The sequence below is a fragment of the Somniosus microcephalus genome, chromosome 13 (assembly GCF_052327205.1).
Source record: "Somniosus microcephalus isolate GS21.2 chromosome 13, FLI_Smic_1.0, whole genome shotgun sequence".
NCBI lineage: Eukaryota > Metazoa > Chordata > Chondrichthyes > Squaliformes > Somniosidae > Somniosus > Somniosus microcephalus.
The window spans coordinates 24,893,496-24,913,667 of NC_140999.1; the positions used below are offsets into that span (position 1 = coordinate 24,893,496).

At 45.0% G+C, this 20,172-nt stretch overlaps 1 protein-coding gene across 1 annotated transcript in view; it reads left to right on the top strand.

The window, feature by feature from the left end:
* The window catches only part of LOC147108140 (nuclear receptor ROR-beta-like), a 77,652-nt gene that overhangs the window by 25,880 nt on the left and 31,600 nt on the right, over positions 1-20,172 (top strand). The window lies entirely within an intron of this gene.

The window sequence follows — 20,172 nt, forward strand, 5'->3', positions numbered from 1 at the left end:
GTAGTTTCAATTTCGCAACAATCTGTTCCTTAATGAAACTATCAGTACTTCCTGAGTCAATTAAGGCATCTAAGGTATGCCCTTTAATTTAAATTTTTGTGGCAGCATGAGACAGGTTCTGTGGGCAAGCAGCTGTAATTGGTGTCGTTGCACAGAGAGTGGCTAAAACTCTCGGTGTGCTTCTTCGGGAGAGAGCTCGAGAGGAAGCTTGATAGGTCCTAGCTGGAGCATCTTGATAGGCCCTGATTGGGGCAGTTCGGTAGGCCTTAGCTGGATTGGCCCTCGTAGAGGCCCTTGATAGGACACTTTGCTAAAGTTTGCCTTTTTTCCCGCAATAACTGCAGATTGCATTGCGAGCAGGGCAGGTTTTCCTAGGGTGAAAAGCATCTCCACAAAAGAAGCATTCCTTCCTAGATTGCCAAGAGGCTGCTAAAGTGGGGTCGTCCTCCTCTTCTTCATCAGAATTATCAGAATTAGATTCCCCCATGATAGGGTTCACCTGAGACCGCTTGAATTGTCTGGTTGCAGCTACAGCAGCAGATCGAGATCTGGGCAGCTGATAGAGGTCTGCATTTCTCTTTGCCAAATCCAGTGAACAAGCTAGGTCAAAAGCTTTTTGTAGCTCAAGTGTTTTACTTTCTAGTAGACGCTGGCGTATAAATGGAGAGGCAATCCCGCAGATGAAAGCATCACGAATCATTTCTTGGCGGTACAGCTCAGCTGAGGCTGCCTGAAAGTTACAATCTACGCTGAGCCTGCGAAGTTCTTGCAGGAATTCGTCAATTGATTCCCCTGGCCCTTGTCGGGCTGTGGCCAGTAGATGTCTAGCATAGACCTCATTTGGGGTCTTGGCATACAGTTTCTTAAGTGCCCGAATCACCTCATCGTAATTATCCCATTCATCAACATATTCGAACACTTTTGGGGTCACATAATTGATAAGTATCTTCAATCTAGCAGGAGCATCCGCTTCACATTCATCCAGAAAATTCTCAAAAGTACGGTACCAATGCTTCCATACCCTGCCAGCTGCTGGTGCATTCGGGTTCAAGTCCAGACGAATAGGTCTAAGGATTTTCTCCATGATGGGTGGTTCCCTGGATCCTTAATTCCGAGTTTGTCCGAAGGTCTAGTATTCGTGAGTGTAAATACTAAGTTACTTAAATTGATGTAAGAAAAAGGAGGCTTACCATCAAGTAACTTTAAAGTAAGCTTTAAGTAACTTATAAACACACTATATACAAGAGAGGTCTTTACCATGCCTCTGGTAGAAGCCTCTTACAATACTGAACAGACCAGTATTTATACCAGTCCAACAGGAAGTGACACATGACAGGAAGTGAGGTATGTACACAGTTCACAGTTCACAGGAAGTGATGACATAACTTCCCGGAAGTTATTATTTTTATCACACCTAGAAATTGGCCTGTGGCGCAAAGTTCGCCTGGGTGCTGGAATTTGCGCCGCGATCGCCACATTAGCGATCGCCGCAAATTCAGTTGAAGTGCCCCTAGAGGGAGACGGGGCGCAGCTCGAGGCACTCCGCGTCCCTCTTAGGGCGCTGAAAGTGAATTTCGCAGCGCTACATGCCGCAGCGCCACACGCTGCGGCACGGCACGTTGCGGTACTGCAGGCCTTCCTCCCACTGTTAAGGGGGAGGGGCCTGCAACAGCACGAGCCCCGATCGCGAGTGCCGGCAAAAGAGCCCGGCACCGAGGAGAAGTGCCAGGCTCTCGGGAAACAGCCGGCAATGCCGCGGTGGGGGGAATGGGGGGACCAGGAGGCCGGGGACGGAGGTGCTGGCTGGCGGCCGCCAAAAAAGCGGCCGCCCCACACCTCCACCTTAACTTGCGCCTCTGCCGGCGCAGCAAGGCCCCATGAACCGGGCGCAGGTAGCGAACGGCGCTACAGCGGCGTTCACTACCAAATATCGCGATCGGGGCACGAATGGGGCGCTGCGCACACCGATGACGTCATCGGTGGCGGCGCAGCGCAAAAGGCTAACGCCACCATTAGCGCCCCTGCTGAATATCGCGGGAGGCGCAGCCAGTGGCGCTACAGCCACTGACTGCCTCTTTAGGCGCTAACAGGTGGCGCTACTCACCCAATTTCTCCCCCTAAGAACCTAGTAGTAAATAAGGAATTTATGCAGAACCTTTTCCACATATCTTGCTGGATACCTGGAATAATTTACCCACTGTATTAAATAGTATAAATAGGATTGGGAGATAGCTAGATATATTTCTGGAGAAAGAGGAGATTGAAACAGAACAAGAAAATAAGGACATTTTAGGACTGAAAAGGCCAGTAGGCATTTTTTTTAATGACCAACATCTCGCCATAGGTGTCAGCCTTGGCTCAGTGGTAACACTCTCACCTCTGAGTCAGATGTTCACGACCCACTCCAGAAACTTGAGCACATAATCCAGACTGACACCTTCGTGCAGTACTAAAGGCCGCTTCACTGCCGTCTTTCAGATAAGATTTTAAACCGAGGACCAGTCTGCCCTCCTGAGGCTGACAGAAGAGATCCCATGACACTATTTGAAGAAGAGCTGGGGAGGACTCCCAGTGTCCTGCCCAGTATTTATTCCTCAACCAGTATCACTAAAATGGATTATCTAGTCATGTATCCCATTGCTGTTTGTGGGACCTTGCGGTGCCTTGTTTCCCTGTGTTACAGCAGTGTTTACATTTCAAAAATACTAAATTGGTTTTAAGGCGCTTTGGGGTGTCCTGGGGTCATGAAAGGTGCGATCTAGAAGCAAGTCCTTTCCTTCCTTTATGTCCTTCAATCCCATTACTATACTGCGCCTCCAGAATGGCTCTGCTTTCTGAAGATGCTTAAATCAGGCCAACATTCCACTGAGCTCTGTAAACAGTAAATATTAAATCATTGGCCTAGAAATTTGTCTTGGGCACAAAACGGGCCGTATCGGATAGGCCGCCTGTTCTACACGGCGCCTGATATTCAGTTCCCATGTCTGCAATGGAACTGAATATCAGGCGGAGCGTATAACAGCGGGCCGATCCAATACTGCCCGTTTTGTACCACCGCCCGAGATGAATTTCTAAGCCACTGTATTTTCTCTAACAATTGGTTGAATTTCCATGCTTGTTAAAGGCAGGGCTATCAATACTGGGGAATACAACATTCAAACCATATAATGAGTCCCTCCATAGCATAGTCAGATGCAAATTAAAACCCAATTTCCTCCATTAGTGATCCTTATGGCCTGTTGAGTAAGGTTGCCAAATTGTGGTGAATTAAGGGCACTTTTTGCTTAATGCACCTGTGCCCACTAGATACTGGGTTTATACTCATTTCTCAAATAAACGTTATAACCGACAGAGAGAGATGATTATCAACCCGTCACTCGGGTTGGATTCAGACCCAGAGGTGAAAGCACAATGTGCGAGCCCACTACCCACTCCGTTCAATTGCACATTAAATGATGACAAAATGGTTTCAAATAGTTGACTAAGAAATCCAGCACACCACATAACTGTGGTTCAACCATCTAGCCTGTAAATAAACGTTCGTAATTTAACTGCTGCTTATTGTTCAATTAAAGGAAGTGCTCACCACCGTACGCTTTTTGTAATTGCACTGTGGTTCTACACATCAAGGACGGTGATAAAATTAAATACATTGGAAGCATTTAATACCTTGAGATTGCAGCACTTGTGCAATATAAGATGTCCTCGTGTAAGTCTACTGATTTTTTTAAAAATAATTTGCGGTGGTTATCCCAATTTTGTTTTCTGGTGAATATTTGTTTAGCTTTGTTTATTACATAATTTTCAGTGCACTGGCTAAGTATTAGTGTGAGAAACAGTGTAAAAGTAGGGCAGCAATCTACTGGATCTACAGATCAAAAAAGGCGATCAAACTGGAAAATTGTACATTTTAATTATATGAAAATTAAGACGTCCGAGTGTGATACAAGTTGACTGCTTCTAAGTGTTTAGTGTTAGATTATGTGTTTAACATAAAGGCTGAATTTAAAAAGGCGGCTTTGCCTCTTTGTGTCATTTTTGACTTCCTACAGTAAATCTTGCAGCATGCTATGAGATGGGCAGCGAGAATTCACTGAACTGTACATTTTTTTAAAGTGAAAACATTCTGTAATTTGCCTTGTTTCAAGGTGTCTTTCGTTGGGTCCGCTGTTCATGAAGCTGAAAGCTGTGTTTGTGGTTTGCTCATTTCACTAGCCAGCGTGGATTCTGCTGATGCTCAGTATAGGCAGGGGCTTGCAACAAATGTTTGTATTTCTGGGGTGCTTCTTATCAGTTCTGTTGCATCTCCTTCCCTATAAGATATTCTCTGAAATCACAAAATAGATTGACTGTTTCGAGCTTAAAACAGTTGTGAGGGGGAGGCGTGGATAAATTAGCAGTTTATTGAACAGTGAAAGACATTTTCTTATGTTTTCTTCCAGCTCTGTTGTAGACTGCACCAGTATGAAAGAAAATTTGGAAAAACAACATTTGTCATAGCAAGTGTCATTGTTTTTTTTTACTGCAGTTTTCCTTCCCCCTCCCTCTTATCCTCATTCTCCTAAAAAGCTAAGATTTGTCCAAGATTACCAGCTCATTTCTGGGACCTCACCCAAGTTCCTGCTCTTCATTTGCCAGTCTGGACAGTAGTTGTGTATCAGATTATTCAACTGTAAGGGCTATCCTAGAGAAACTCAATCCTTCACACTTCCAGCAGGTGTCATTGGACAAGCAGGAACTCTAGCTGAGTTTGTTTTCCTCCCCAGCTAGCGGACACGAAAGTCAATTAGCAGAGCCCCACTGCCTCCTGCTTTAGAACTGGCTAACTGAACACAGAACGGGCATTCAGCCAGATCAGTCCTGATCTGTATGCCACAGTGACACATCATGTGGCGCATTACCCACTAAGCCATCGGGGCGATCGAAAGGCATTCATTGAAATAGAGTATTTGTTGTGACGCTAAATTCATTCGCTGTGCATTGCTTGCCTAATTTGGCTCATCACCGGGTTCTGCCCACTGAAGGCCATCTGTTGTACGATTAGTTTTTTTTTTGTGTAGCTTTAGGATGGTGAATGCTTTGCTGATACAACTACAACAGACACAGTAACAAGGTTGGAACAAAATTTCTTCTAGATGGAATTAACCTACATTTGGGTTTCAGTTGGCTATTATATTGTTGCGCAGTCAATAAAATATCACATCCTTGCATCATCATGTGGTTGGCATCCATAAGGCATACGCATTCCACTAAAAGCTTTATGGTCACTTTTTAAAAATTTGATCATATATAAACAAAAATGGACTCGCTTAATCACGGCACAGCCCAAGAGGCTTGTTTCTACTTTTTTTATTGCTCTGATCAAACCTCGCAAGGATCAGTGCTGGGGCCTCAGCTATTTACAATCTATATTAATGACCTAGATGAAGGGACCGAGTGTAATGTATCCAAGTTTGCTGATGATACAAAGCTAGGTGGGACTGTAAGCTGTGAGGAGAACACACAGGCCTAGAAATTGAGTTTGCGCTGCGCCAGGGCTTTAGCGCCGGAAGTTAGCGCCGGCGCTAAGTCCCTTTGCGCGCGCCAAAAATTCAGTAGCGCCACGCCCAAATGGCTGCCAGCGCTACTGAAGGGTTTTAGCGCCTGAAAACTGGCGCAACGCGCCGCATTGCGGCGCTATTCTGGCGCTGCGGCGCCCGCTGCGGTGCGGCAGGCTCGGGAAGTGCAGGCCTCCTCCTTCCGTTAAGGAGGAGCTGCCTGCACCCGGCCGCGGCCCGCGCAAATCTCCTCAAAAATGAGCCCGGCACCTCGGACAAGTGCCGGGCTTGCATCTGTTGGGGCGGGGAGGGGGGGGGAGAAGTCCGGGGAGGGAGCTGCGGGCAGGCGGCCGGCGGGAAAGCGGCCGGCCGCCGCGCCTCCTTAAAGCGCCGGCGCAGACTCCGGCAACACCCGTTTGCCGGAGTCTTAATTGCGGCTGCCACTGGCGAGGCGGCCGCAACTGAATTTCGGCTTGGGGCCGGGTTACCACGGCAACCGGGACGCTGCGCACACCGATGACGTCATCGGTGCCGGCGCAGCGCTACCGGTCTACCGCCGCGGAAGGGCCCCAGGCAATTTAGGAACCGGCGCCAATTGCAGCGCTAGGCCCTCTAGCGCCGCAAAATCGGTGCTAAGGGCACTGAATTTCTAGGCCACAGAGTCTGCAAAGGGATATAGATAGACTGAGTGAGTGGGCAGTAAGGTGGCAGATGGAGTATAATGTAGGGAAATGTGAGGTTATTCACTTTGGTAGGAAGAATAAAAAAACAGAATATTTTTTAAATGCTGAGAAACTTTTTCAATGTTGGTGTTCAGAGAGATTTGGGTGTCCTCGTGCAAGAAACACAGAAAGCTAGCATGCAGGTACAGCAAGCAATAAGGAAGGCAAATGGGATGTTGGCCTTTATTGCAAGAGGGTTGGAGTATAAGAGTAAGGAAGTCTTGCTACAACTCTACAGGGCCTTGGTGAGACCACACCTGGAGTACTGTGCACAGTTTTGGCTTTCTTATCTAAAGAAGGATATACTTGCCTTGGAGGCGGTGCAGCGAAGGTTCACTAGATTGATTCCTGGGATGAGAGGGCTGTCCTATGATGAGAGATTGTGCAGAATGGGCCGATACTCTCTGGAGTTTAGAAGAATGAGAGGTGATCTCATTGAAACATACAAGATTCTGAAGGGGATTGACAGGGTAGATGCTGAGAGGTTGTTTCCCTTGGCTGGAGTGTCTAGAACTAGGGGGCATAGTCTCAGAATAAGGGGTAGGCCATTTAAGACCAGATGAGGAGGAATTTCTTCACTCAGAGGGTTGTGAATCTTTGGAATTCTCTGCCCCAGAGGGCTGTGGATGCTGATTCTTTGAGTATATTCAAGGCTGAGAGAGATAGATTTTTGGAATCGAGGGATATGGAGATCGGGCGGGAAAGTGGAGTTGAGGTCGATGATCAGCCATGATCTTATTGAATGGCGGATCAGGCTCAAGGGGCCGTATGGCCTACTCCTGCTCCTAATTCTTATGTACCAATTTTGTCTCTGAGCCAAAAAATCCATTTTAGTTCAAATGTTTTGGGGAACATTTACGCACATCAGTGTGAGCAATATCAATATTATGAGTTTTTCTATCCTCTGTTGGTGTCAGATGCTCCCAGGCCGGGTATGACGTGGACTATTTGCAGAGTACTCGTTCTACACTGAGCTAATCCAAACCTCCCTGAAGAGCAACACCTACTTGCACGACTGTGATACTTTACGCTTCCCACAACAGTCACCTTTATGGCCTTGGAGACTGCAGTCTTCGTCAAGTTGTGAGGAGTTCTGTGCTATGGAACCAGACTCTGTAGGAATTGATTTGAGATTAAGCAAACTCATTTAACATAGGACCCGTTAGGTGGCAGAGCGAACACTTTCATCCCATCAGTTCAGACTGAATTTGGGCGTGTGCCCCAGAGGTGAAAGGAAACTGTACCACCGCACTGGCTGATGTAGCCCCCATGTTGTGTTCTTCGCTTTATGCATTGTGGCTTAATGTCATATACAAACTGGATCCCAGGACATTATGTGACAATAACCAATTTCAAAGTTACCAATTACAGTAAACTCTTATCCAGCACCTACGGGACCGGGATGGTGCCGGTTGGTGATAAAATTCTGGATAACGGAGAGGTAGGCCATTTTTAACGCAAACAAAAATAAAAACCACTGACTAACTCGGCCACTGCAGGAGACTCGTACTCGGCAAAACGAGTGCTGGATGGATTCGGCAAGATTACCGGTTATCTATTTTGCCGGTTATTAAAGAATTCCGGATAAGTAAGTGCCATTTAAACAAGAGTTTACTGTAGAATGGGGAATATGAAAGATACCGAAGGTAAATAAGGTTCAATGACCCCCTCCCTAATAAATTTTTAAAAAAAACTGAAACCTATTATGACAATGCAGATGTATTCCTTTTTTAATTTGTATAAATATTTTCTTAAACATTCTAGAGTACACATGCAGGTTCATATTTTGTGAAGTAATTGTACACCGATTACGACATGCTTCTGGGAGCTTTCCAGTCTTGACAAAGGGTTTTCACCCGAAACATTGACTCTATTTTCTCTCCATGGATGTTGCCTGGCCTGCTGAGTTTTTCCAGCATTTTCTGTTGTTATTTCGGATTTCCAGCATCTGCAGTATTTTGCTATCGTTCTAGGAGAATACATTGGCTTTGTCGACAGTTATGCACGCGCTGGTAATAGTGTGTCCTTCAGGATTGAGGACTCGTGTTTGGTAGGGTGGGCAGGGTAAACGAGGGGTCCTGTCTCAAGGTCCTGTTGGTTGGAGTCGGTGTCCTTTCCTGGGTTTGAAGGGGTTGAATTGTTTGCTGACACGTGTATGACTGGATAGGTGTGAGGTCAGACAGGAGAAACAGATTTTCAGACTCCAACCATATAATTAGTTTGCAGAAATAATCTGTTGCATGCTGCAGATACAGTAAATGACTCATTAAAATAGTAACTTCCAGGAAACTTGCAAATGCATTCAGTGTATATACAGATATCATCAGAGTGTGGAACAAGACATTACTTTTACATCAGCACTAGACTTGCTCTTGCTGATGCTAAGTTAAGACATGAAACAATTTGGCACCAGGCAGCACTATTCAGTTTGGAAAATTGTCTTAAAAATGTTGTAGGAGGCTTGTGACCATTAGTAATAGGAGCCATTTTGTTTAATTCAATTCTAGTGGTGTTGTACAAGGTCACCTTCATTCTGCGTGTTTTATTTTTCATTAAATTGACACAAAGGTTTCTACTGTGCTATGTTGAAAACTATGAAGTTTCTCTATTGAGTGACTGATAAATGCTTATCAGCTGAGAACATTTAATAAAAGCTCTTTCTTTGGACCAGTGAAAGGCAAGAAGAGCAGGTCAGAGGCTAGGTATTCTGCGGCGAGTGTCTCAACTCCTGACTCCCCAAAGTCTTTCCACCATCTACAAGGCACAAATAAGGAGTGTGATGGAATACTCTCCACTTGCCTGGATGAGTGCAGCGCCAACAACACTCAAGAAGCTCGACACCATCCAGGACAAAGCAGCCCGCTTGATTGGCACCCCATCCACCACCTTAAACATTCACTCCTTCACCACTGGCGTACCGTGGCTGCAGTGTACCATCTACAAGACGCACTGCAGCAACTCGCCAAGGCTTCTTCGACGGTACCTTCCAAACCCACGACCTCTTCCACCTAGAAGGACAAGGGCAGCAGGCGCATGGGAACATCACCACCTCCAAGTCACACACCATCCTGACTTGGAAATATATCACCATTCCTTCATCGTCGCTGGGTCAAAATCCTGGAACTCCCTCCCTAACAGCACTGTGTGGGAGTACCTTCACCACACGGACTGCAGCAGTTCAAGAAGGCGGCTCACCGCCACCTTCTCGAGGGCACTTGGGGATGGGCAATAACTGCTGGCCTTGGCAGTGACGCCCACATCCCAGGAACTAATTTTAAAAAAACTTGACCTCAAATGACCAGTCTTGCATATCGCCTGGCCATTCAACAACTTGAAGATATGTTTGCTGACCAGACACAAGGACACTTATTTTTAAATGATTCATGTACAGGAAATGGGAAACAATGCTTTACTTCTCTGGTATTTGTTCAGAATTTAGTAAGTGTCTTTATTCAATTAAGTTACAAAATGAATAATCATCTATGGAGAAACTTTACAAGCCCCAAAAATCTGCAGTAGTTTCAGCAGACTTTTACCGTAACTTCTGCGTGAGTCTGCTGGAACAGCTGTAAACAAAACTGAAATCTGGATATATTGGGTCCTGATCTTGCGTCCAAGTTTCCAGAATGACCTTGTAGGAATAGAGCCTCTGCCCGCCTCTTATAAGGCCATTGTCACAAGGGTTGGGGTCAGGAGTGGGGACTCCCAACGTTTGAATTTCCGTGCTCCGCCTGGCCTTCGGGACTCCGAGTAGGGTCACCATAGGTACGCCTAGAAGTGGGACCTACCTGAGTGTCCCCTTACAAGGGTGACAGCTGCAAGATGTTTCTGGGGGGGGCGGTGGTGTTGGGGGAAGCTGCCTGGGGCTCTTTGGCCAGACTTTCTGGCCTTTTTTGGAGGAAGGGGTGGGTTCTCCATGCCCGCTGAATGCATTTAAATTAAAGAACCTCCCTCTGAACCACAAACTTTGACATGGTCAGTGGTAAAGGCCCAGGGTAGATGCAACTCCGCACTTACACCCAAATGGCTGTAATCCACCTAATGGATTATCAAGACTGTAAAGTCTGTGGGTTGTGCAGTTAATAACGACACAGACTTCAGGAGTAACAAACAAACAGGACTTTACTATTCGAAGGTCAGGGCGAATCTGCCCTATAAATCATGCCACAGCACTTATATACCGGTGTGGTCACCATCGGTATTACCGTATACAGAAGCCAAACAAGTAGTGCCACACCTAAAATAGTTCTCTTAAAGGTGAACGGTTACATACAATAGTCTCTTAAAGGTAGACGGTTACATACACTACAATCCTCCCTTTTTAGCTTACAACATACGTATTCCCCATTAAACATAACATATATTCAACTTCATGTAAACAATTTACAGATATAGTCTCTGCGGAAAACAGTTCACAGGTTCAGTCTCTGTGGGAACAGTTCACAGATTCAGTCTCTGGTCTTGACTCGGTCCGAACAACATCTCTGTGGTGTAGCCGGTTCACATTGCTAGCGTGACTCATCCAATAGTCTTTCCCTTGACGTAACAGCTTGAACTTCCGTCCTGCTGAACCAGCAGTGCTGACTTTTACAAACAGCTGGACTGCCTTAGTAATTTTTCCCTACTTTCCCATTAGAAGTGATAATGATTTAGATGGTTATCATCTTCGGCTTCGTCTTTTCCTTTTTTGCTTCTTGGAGACTCTCGGGGCTCCCTTCTCAGCTGCCAGCTGTAGCGCCACCATCTCCCTATGTTCCTTAGACTTTAAGTGCTTCATCCTGATTTCTGCACTTTGGGAGTTTTCATCACAAGCTGGGCAGACCAAGTCCTCGTAATATTCCGTGTCGCTCAACAGGTCATGGTAATATTCGGTGTCATCCTGAGCTAGTCTAGCGAGAGGGCCTGCTACTACTTCCTTACCCAACTGGACGTTAGCCGACTGTTGTTCCCTCCCTAGACATCTTTCCTGAAGGGACTTCTTCATGCGTTCATAGTCATCCCGCTCTTCCTGGGTTTCCTGCAAATCCTTCACTAAGGACCTCATTTGTGATTTCAACACTTCCCCTTCCATCGGGGATTGATTGATCGGGCTATTCAATCCTTCTACTGGAGCAGCTGTTTCAACATTCTGTTGTTCACATAGACGTGATTCAGCGTACTTTTGGCATCCCAGTAAAATCTGTGTTGCAAACTCAGCTATTTCCATAACTTTTGAGAGCTCCGAACTCCTTCCCTTTGAAGATTGAAGCTCGTGTTCAGATTGTTCCCATTGCAGAGTCTTGTCCCTCAGCATATGAAGGAGTTGGCTGACCATTAACTCTTCCACGGGAACACTGTGGATCAGAGTCTTCTCCATTTCATCCACCTTTTCCTCCAATGCTTTCACCTTCTTTTCCTCTTGTACTTTGGCTTTCAGCGCTCGGAGAAGTTGCGCCTTGATGCTCTCTAGCTCATGTTCAGGGGCCATTCTTACAGTCTCTGTGTTTCTTACAGTTTCCTTTTCTTCCACTGAAAGGATTCCCAGTTGAATCTGTTCTTCAAGTTGTTGAACCTCGGTCATTGCCGCCTCATATTTGTCTTGGGTTTCCTTCAATATTTTTATGAGTTCTTGGACATCTTGTCTTTCATGTTCTGCCATGTCTTTCACCTCTAATTTCTCATCTATGGATGGAACGTCTACCGATGAGCCTGTCTTGGCCTTGAGCTCATCAAGAATTTCCTGCAGCCTTTGGACTTCTTGCTCATGTTCAACCTTTAGTTGCTCATATGCTTCTACTGAAACTAGCTTTTCGGAGGTTGCCGAGTTAACCCCCTCCAGAATTATAGCCTGGGCCTGTTCATACTGTTCTTTCAACTTCTCACACTCTGCTTGTAAGGAGTCGTAGAGAAGAACTGGAATAAAATCCTGGCTTCCTGAAGATTCCTCTTCTTTTGCTTCTTTCGCAATTTTCTGTTGGAGTTCAGCCAAGGCTGCTATGCTATCTGCCTCTCGAAGTCTCACTGCCATCAAATCTTCTTTATTCTTGCAGTCTATCTCAGCCATTTTCCCTTTACTTTCATTTAACTGAGTGAGTAGTCCCTTATTCTGGGCTGAGAGATATTGCACCTTCTCCTGTAGACCATTGCACTCCTTCTCTGCTCGACATAGCTGGTTACTGCTGATTTGGTTCTGTGTTTCAAGTTCCAACATCCTTTGCTTAGCTTCTTTCAGTTTCGCCCCTATAAGCTCCTCTTGCAACATGGCCACATTATTCTCATCAGGTAAAGAAGCGTTTCTCTTTTCTATGTCCAAGATTTTTTTCTGCATCTCTTTAAGTGCACATTGCGATTCAGCTTCTCTTAACCTTGCCTGCACTAGCTCCGTCTCCAATTGCAGGACAAAATCCTCAGTGTAGCGTGGTTTGCCTTTATGCTGTATCTCTAGATCATGCAAATATTCTAACTCCTGAACATCATAAGGGCGATGTGATCGGTAATTGGTCACGATGGCTCTATGGTCGCTCTCTGCTTGAGCCAGCAGGTTCTGTTGTCTTTCCAGACTCTCCCATTCGGTGTCATAGAACTTTTTCATTGTTTTCATCTCTTGTACGAGACGGTAACTCAATTGTTCTAATTGTTGTCGTACTTTGAGATAACGTTGAGTTCGAGCCCGGTGTTCCTCCGTAATGCATATGTCTGTAACTTGAACAGACTCAGAATTCTCTGTCTTTATACACGCCATCGTTTTTCCAACCTTAGTCAGTGAGTTCATGTTAACCTTGTTTTTCATACTTGGGCTGGACTTATCGTCTTCCGGCTCAGAGTCTGAGCTGCTTGTCTGCACCGAGTCCTCACTCGTCATTGCTTGTAGGTAGTGCCATTCCATGTCTATTTTCTTGATCCACTCCCGTCCTAGAAGTGGTGGTCCTCCCTCAGGTAGTACGTATAAGTTCATTCTTGGGTGTTCTTTACCCCTATCTCTCACCTTGACTCTTATCTTTCCCATGGGGTATACTTTATGCCCCGTGTATGTCTGCAATACGAACTTGGTATCTCTTAAGGGTATATGTGAGAATAGCCTGTGGTAATCCCTTCGATTTATGACTGATACAGCTGATCCAGTGTCCAACTCCATTTTCACTTGGACTCCAGCTATTTTTAGCATGACCCAGATAGTTTGTAGGTCAGCTTCCTTACTCACATTATGAATTCTCAGACTACCCAGCTCCTGGCCGTTTGGGTCTGAGTCTGAATTCTGTTCGTCTGAACTCTTCTCAGCCACCTTGTGTACCTTGTTGTACTTTTCCTGTGATGGCTTCCTTTGGTTGTTGGTCTTCTTCCCTGACCGGCATACCTTAGCGATGTGACCCAGTTTGCCACATTTCCTACATTCCTGGTTCTTAAACCAGCATTGGTTCTGATCGTGTGTTGTCTTCCCACAGCGATAGCATTTTGTTATACTCGAGGTAATTTGGTCCACACCGAGTGCCGCTGCCTTTAGCTGCATTTCCGCAGTTCCTTTCGCTGCGGCTTCGTTTGATGCTGCGATAAGGACAGCCTTATCCAGTGGAAGATCGTTCTCTTCGAGTAGTCGCTTTTGCGTCCCTTCCTTGGACAATCCGCATACGAACTTGTCTCGCAGTGCCTCTGTCAGATTCCCTCCGAACTGGCAGTGTTTCGCTAGCCTACGCAGTTCGACCAAGTATTCCGCGTTGCTTTCGTCTTTCCGTTGCGTTCTTGCATAGAATTTGAATCGTTCAGCCAACATCAACGGTGCGGGGTTCAAGTGATCCTTCAGCACTGCTACAATATCATCGAAAGTCTGATCCGCCGGTTTAGCTGGTGAGAGAAGATGCTTCAACAACCCGAATGTTTTCGCACCCATTATGTTAAGTAAGGTTAAAGCTTTTTCATCCTTTGCTATTTTATTAGCCTTACAATGTATCTCAATACGTTCCACGTACGTGGTCCAGTCTTCTATCTCAGAATTAAAACCGTTGATGTCCCCATGCTCAGGCATCTTCCTTTCCTTGGGAACAACACAAGTATTTCTTTAAATTATTATTATTTTTTTTCTAAGATGGCGGCTTTTCCCGCGAAAATGGCGGTTTCCCGCTCTTTCCTTCTCTCCCCGCCCCTTCAATGGCGGTTTCCCGCGTCTGTCGTCTTCTCCGCCTAATGGCGGCTTCCCGCGTTTCTTCCCTGGTGGGAGGGGTACGCTTTCCCCACAGCGGACAGGTTCAGCCGCTGGGCTGGCTCTCGCACAGTTCCCCTTACTCGGCTCTGTCTCTCTCTCTCCCGCCCGCTCGGCTCTACCGGCGCTGGGTACTCCCGTTGGCGGAGAACAGTTCAGCCGCTGGACTGGCTCTCGCGCAGTCTCCCTTGGTCGGCTCTGTTTCTCCTGCACGCTCGGTTCCCATTTGCCTCCCAGCCCTCTCGCAGTCCGGTGCTTCCCTCCCCGGCTGCGGCTGAGTTTCTCTCTTCCCGCGCCTACGCTCCCGGTCTCAGCGCTTCGTGGCTTCGGTCGCTGCCCGGCTTTCCCGCCGATCGCGGTCTGGCTGTCTCACGACGCCGTTGGACCCGACTTTCCGTCCGGCTCCTTTCCCCCTCGACCGTGGTCGAGCGCACAGCCCTTATCCTCCGGATATTCTTTACACTTTCCCTTACTCAGTCTCCGTGGCCGCCTTGCTTCCTGCTGATCTGCTCACTCCGCACCGTGGCAGAAGGGACAGTCAGTGCCTGTTGCTGATGGAAGCTTTTGTTGCTAAAGTCTTCCTCCTTTCTATTGCTGCAGCCTCGTGTTTTCTCCCAGCAGAACGACGAGGGCGGTTGCCTCTCTTCGACGCTCTTTAGTTGCTTTGGTAGTCTTGCCGCAGGGTACGATCGGACTCGTCGCCACTGTAAAGTCTGTGGGTTGTGCAGTTAATAACGACACAGACTTCAGGAGTAACAAACAAACAGGACTTTACTATTCGAAGGTCAGGGCGAATCTGCCCTATAAATCAAGCCACAGCACTTGTATACCGGTGTGGTCACCGTCGGTATTATCGTATACAGAAGCCAAACAAGTAGTGCCACACCTAAAATAGTTCTCTTAAAGGTGAACGGTTACATACAATAGTCTCTTAAAGGTAGACGGTTACATACACTACAAAGACCAAACACTTTTAATAACTAAACATTACAGTCTGTAGGAATTATACTGTATTTACAGTGCAGTTACATTGTATTTTTATTTGAATCTTACAAAATGTTACATATTAGGAGCATAATTTTATCAGGAGCCAGCTAACTGGGCACTTACAACTGATGAAATAAAGACATTTCAAGCATAATTTGCAATGATGATTTTCCACCATTGATTCAGGAACTCCAATCTAATTCCTATAGCATTCTCCATTTTCTTCAACTTGCCAGTCTAGTTTGAATGTTACAGTATGAAAAAGACTGCAGCCTGCAGAGTGGCTCATTTCCTGTAGCTGAAGTGGAATAAGTGCTTTTAAAAGTGTATGAAGACAAACGGAGACCAAAATAATACACCTTTTTAACTGGAGGCTTTGGCTCCCATTGATCTGTCTGCCAAGCTAGAAGAATAGTGAGTGATAAGTTATTCTCTCATTAAGTATGCCGTAAATTAATTGGGCATGTTAGATTATCCCACGCATCTGAATTCATTATAAAGAAAGATTGCGGTACAAAGATTTTTTAAGGAATAATGTAGAAACAACCCAAATGCAGTACATTTAAAGAAATGTATCTGGTATTCTGATTTTTTTTTAAATCTATTTTTTTCCACTCTGAGATAGATGAGGTTTTGAAAACCACTGCTAATATGTTTTCTAGTTTATTTTATGGTTGGCTTCTATTAAATGTGAACTAACAATGATTCGGCAAATTATGTTGGGCTCAAAGGCCTTAATATTTCCACCATTTGACCACTATTGCAGCATTTTGTTCTTTTAGCGGTCTAAAACGTTTCTTCAGTATGGCTTGACTATTTGATTTTTATTTCCTTTTTTTTCTACTTGCAAGTAAGCATTTCTAGTTGAGAGTCAGGTTGCTGCCAGGCTAAATGATTCAGCTTTTTGAGAGCTGTTTCATTGTTGCTCATTTTCAACGACCTAGCAACCGGACTAGAAGGGGAAAAGTATCTTCAGAATCAGGCTGGAGACCGAGTGACTAGAATGAGTAAGATAAAAGTAAGCGATTACAGGTGCATATTGTAATGTGCCTCCAGGGTCTGAAAGTTTTTATTTAAATCCAAACAAAACGCTGCTGTTGCATTTGGTTCAGGGACGATCTTTAGTTACTTTGTGGAGCTGAAAGCTGAGTAATGCTGTTTGAAAGAAGCTGAATGGAACTTTCCATCTTAAATCCTATTAGCATGAGCACGGTGGGAAACAGAGGGCGGCAGGTACTGCTTGCAAATTGGTAGTTCGGAATGCTTCAGAAAGAGTATTGAGTGCAATTTTGAAATGAAGAATCCATCTCGCTGTAAGTATCAACTTGTTCAAGTTACCACTGTGGGACAATGGATGTTTGTGCAAAGTATTTAATGTATATTTCTGCACAAAACAGGCAGGAAATACAGTCTAGCACTGCCTCAGTGATATGTTCATCAGAGGGCACCGCTGCACATCAGAAAAACAGCTGGAAAAACTTGTTTTATGACTTGTGGAAAATGGCAGTCTATATGCTTGAATGAATGTCAGTTTTGTATTCATAGAGAGGAAAATAAACTATACATGGGTGTAACCTCATGACTTTATTTTCTAATTCTTGAATTCTATTGTAGTTACATCACGATAGTTGTATGCACTGTGCTGAGAAAGGATTATGGGGAGTAATGATTAATCAGTTTTGAAGTTTTTATTTTTTAGCAATGTTACTGCTCTGATGAAAGGTCATCAGACTGAAACGTTAACTCCGTTTCTCTCCCCATAGATGCTGCCCAACCTGCTGAGTATTTCCAGCATTTTCTGTTTCTATTTCAGATTTCCAGCATCCGCAATATTTTGCTTTTGCATTCAGATTTAAAATACGACTGCTTGTATATTCTCCTGCAGAATATTAATACCTTCCAAATCTCGAAGAAGGGTCTCTGTGTGAAATAATCTCAGCAAAGCTAGCTTAGCACTTTCCAGTAATGCCATTAAAGCTCTCTTGATCCTGCAGTAACATTTTCCAAACAGCAGTATGATTCTGAAGCAGACAAAGTTTATCCTATTGATTCTATGCAATGCCAATTTCTGTAAAGTCCTGCACAAACTACCGTGCACACTGGGACCCCCATTACCAATTGCTACATGTATTTCAGACACTACTAATGTCCGTGCTTAGTAGAGTGACTGAAGCTCCTATTTAATTTTTTAAAAAATAATTAAAGCAAACCCTCCTGCTATAGTTTCATTTTAAATAAAGAATACTTTAAAATCTACACGTCGATACTAATTCATCGAGAACATGTTCATTTCTAGTCTTCGTTGCTCTTCAAGTGGTCTTACTATAATAGTTTGTTGTCTATAAAACCGGCAATGTGTATGTGCACAGCCTCGACTGCAGCAAACCCATTTCCACTCAATGTAATGTAAAAGGTTTGTGAAACCCCATTGGGGGAAAAAAAACCATGAGAAATTCTGGAAATAGCTGGGTAAGTGATCAAGTGCCCTTGCAGGAGTTCGTTCTGCTGAAAATGCAGAAGGAATAAGTTGTGACATTTAAAAAATAAAAAAAAATGCCATCTAATACTAACCGGAAATACTTTTGTTTCCTTTGTAGCTTCCTGTTATTTTTATTTACCTGCTCACCTTGCTGAGAGATTTTTTTCAAAGCAGCTTTGCTTTCCCTTGTCAAAAAGTCATTCTTTTCAACTTGTAACATCAGTAGTGGAGAAAATGCTGAAGACCATTATATGAGATGCTATTGGTGCTTATATAGTGACCTTTGGGGCCCTAAGGAGTCATTAACATGGATTTAGAAGCAATCTTCTTTCTCACCAATTCTAAAGAAGTAAACTAAAAAGATGGGCAAGCACGATCCACAACATATGGCATGGATTTTCAAAAGACATGTGATTAAAATTTTACATGAGACTTAAAAAAGGCTATGACATCCTATTTGTGATCGTAAGCTGAGCTTCCGACACCGTATCCTCTCCATCACTAAGAGCGCCTACTTCGACCTCCGTAAAATTACCCGTCTCCGCCCCTGCCTCAGCCCATCTGCAGCTGAAACCCTCATCCATGCCTTTGTTACCTCTAGACTCGACTATTCCATGCTCTCCTGGCCGGCCTCCCATCTTCCAATCTCTGTAAACCTAAGCTCATCCCAAACTCTACTATCCGTATCCGAACTCTCTCCAAGTCTCATTCACCCACCACCCGTGTGCTCGCTGACCCACATTGGCTCCTGGTCCAGCAACACCTTTATTTTAAAATTCTCATCCTCATGCTCAAATTCCACCATGACCTCGCCCCTCCTTATCTCCGTAACCTCCTCCAGCCCCAGAACCCTCAGGGAATTCTGCATTCCTCCAACTCTAGTCCATTGTCCATCCCCCACATCCTTCACCCCACCAGTGGTGGCCGTGCCTTCAGCCGTCTAGACTCTAAGATCTGGAATTCCCTCCCTAAACCGCTTTGTCTCTCCAGCTCGCTCATCCTTTAAGACGCTCCTTAAAACCTACCTCTTTGACCAAGCTTTTGCTCATCTGTCCTAGGTGTCAATATAATAGCTCTCTCTCTCGCTGTCTCTCTCTCTCTCTCGCTGTCTCTCTCTCTCTCTCGCTGTCTCTCTCTCTCTCGCTGTCTCTCTCTCTCTCGCTGTCTCTCTCTCGCTGTCTCTCTCTCGCTGTCTCTCTCTCTCTCGCTGTCTCTCTCTCTCTCGCTGTCTCTCTCTCGCTGTCTCTCTCTCGCTGTCTCTCTCTCTCGCTGTCTCTCTCTCTCTCGCTGTCTCTCTCTCTCTCGCTGTCTCTCTCTCTCTCGCTGTCTCTCTCTCTCTCGCTGTCTCTCTCTCTCTCTCTCTCGCTGTCTCTCTCTCTCTCGCTGTCTCTCTCTCTCTCTCTCGCTGTCTCTCTCTCTCTCGCTGTCTCTCTCTCTCTCGCTGTCTCTCTCTCTCTCGCTGTCTCTCTCGCTGTCTCTCTCGCTGTCTCTCTCTCTCTCGCTGTCTCTCTCTCTCTCTCGCTGTCTCTCTCTCTCGCTGTCTCTCTCTCTCGCTGTCTCTCTCTCTCGCTGTCTCTCTCGCTCTCGCTGTCTCGCTATCTATCTATCTCGCTATCTATCTATCTATCTCTCTTCCTAGCTCATCTATCTATCTGTCTCGCTATCTCTCTCGCTAGCTATCTATCTATCTCTCGCTATCTCCGAACCTACTGTTTGGAAAGACATGGGTGGAAATATATTCAAAAATTGAGGCGGATAATTCAGGCATATAAAGCATCTTTGATTCTATAGTGAGGTTTGCTGTTTTTAGTAATACAAGTGCAGACATACAAGAAGGACCTGTGAAACAATTGAGATGTATATATTATGTTACATATCATCCACTTGTGCTAAACCTTTCAATGATTGTGAATTAAAGTTAATTTGAAATATATTCCATGTTTTAACAAATGAATTAAAGTAATTTTTCAAAGACTATAGTTATTGCAACAAAAATAGAGGAATAATAGAAATCTCACACTAACATGATATACCAGTCTGAAATGACCTGTAGAATGTCTGCTCCGAAAACCAAATAATCATTTGTTCCAGTTAGATTTTACCTGCCGAGATGCTGATGAATGTTGCCAGACATGTTCGCAAATGAGATTCACAACAGGTCAGATTGTTCTTCTCCAAATCCAGAGTTGAGCTAATGGCTACTGCAATGGTCTTGAGTCTTTAATAAGTCCAGGAGAATGAGACCAATCTAATCTACCTGTCAGGGACAAGTGA